Raw genomic sequence first — 1,080 nt, forward strand, 5'->3', positions numbered from 1 at the left:
ATAAATCCTGCTTTTCCGTTACTTTCATGTTCAGTAAAAAGTTAGTTTTTAGAATGCTACGAGAACTAACTTTGTTGTTTAGTTATTTTACTTTAGTTCAATCTGTTGATATTCGTTTACCGAGACGGGACTGCACCACTAGTGCAAATGGTAAGGATAGCAAAAGTAGATCTGGCTCGCCATTATGCTTTTTCAATCAAAAGTTGTTGTAACTTTACTTTTTTATTTTTAGACATTATACCTGAGTGTAGGATAAGTGCTGTCAAGCCATGGAGTCAAGGGGATCCGATTAGACTCCAAGGTGTGTTCACTGACAGTCATATAATGTCGCTACAGTCCCATGATTGACCCTTTTCCTCTCACAGAGACAGCGCTGTAGTACATTTCATATTCTGACCATGTCTTTTGTCCACAGCCTGACAGTAAACTGTACCAGCGTGTTGGACATGCCCGGGAAGGAACAACAAGTTTCGTGCCAGCCGTGGAGTCAAGGGGATCCGATTAGACTCCAAGGTGTGTTCACTGACAGTCTTATAATGTCGCTACAGTCCCATGATTGACCCTTTTCCTCTCACAGAGACAGCGCTGCAGTACATTTCATATTCTGACCATGTCTTTTGTCCACAGCCTGACAGTAAACTGTACCAGCGTGTTGGACATGCCCGGGAAGGAACAACAAGTTTCCTGCCAGCCGTGGAGTCAAGGGGATCCGATTAGACTCCAAGGTGTGTTCACTGACAGTCTTATAATGTCGCTACAGTCCCATGATTGACCCTTTTCCTCTCACAGAGACAGCGCTGCAGTACATTTCATATTCTGACCATGTCTTTTGTCCACAGGCTGACAGTCGAGGAACCACATTGACGGACTTGACCTGGATCTACCATATCATCCTTTTAATTTGAAATTATTTTTAATAAAAATAATGCCAATATTTTTTATGAGAAATTTAAATTTTTAAAAAATTAAAAAATAAATTACATATTATAAATTTTATGGATATCCTTTGCATAACTGTAATGAAATGTCAGAAAGCAAAACAATTTTTTAATTTATAATTGTTTTCTATCTTTGACATTT

The 1,080-nt window shown here is 39.0% G+C and overlaps 1 long non-coding RNA gene across 1 annotated transcript; it reads left to right on the forward strand.

The window, feature by feature from the left end:
* Positions 1-255: 255 nt before the first annotated feature.
* On the forward strand, positions 256-868 carry LOC120986106. The gene is made up of 3 exons (XR_005775640.1): positions 256-274; positions 488-725; positions 840-868. It is a non-coding gene; the product is annotated as an uncharacterized LOC120986106 (long non-coding RNA).
* The last annotated feature ends 212 nt before the right edge of the window (positions 869-1,080 follow it).

This window comes from Bufo bufo, chromosome 1 (assembly GCF_905171765.1).
Source record: "Bufo bufo chromosome 1, aBufBuf1.1, whole genome shotgun sequence".
Taxonomy (NCBI): Eukaryota; Metazoa; Chordata; class Amphibia; order Anura; family Bufonidae; genus Bufo; species Bufo bufo.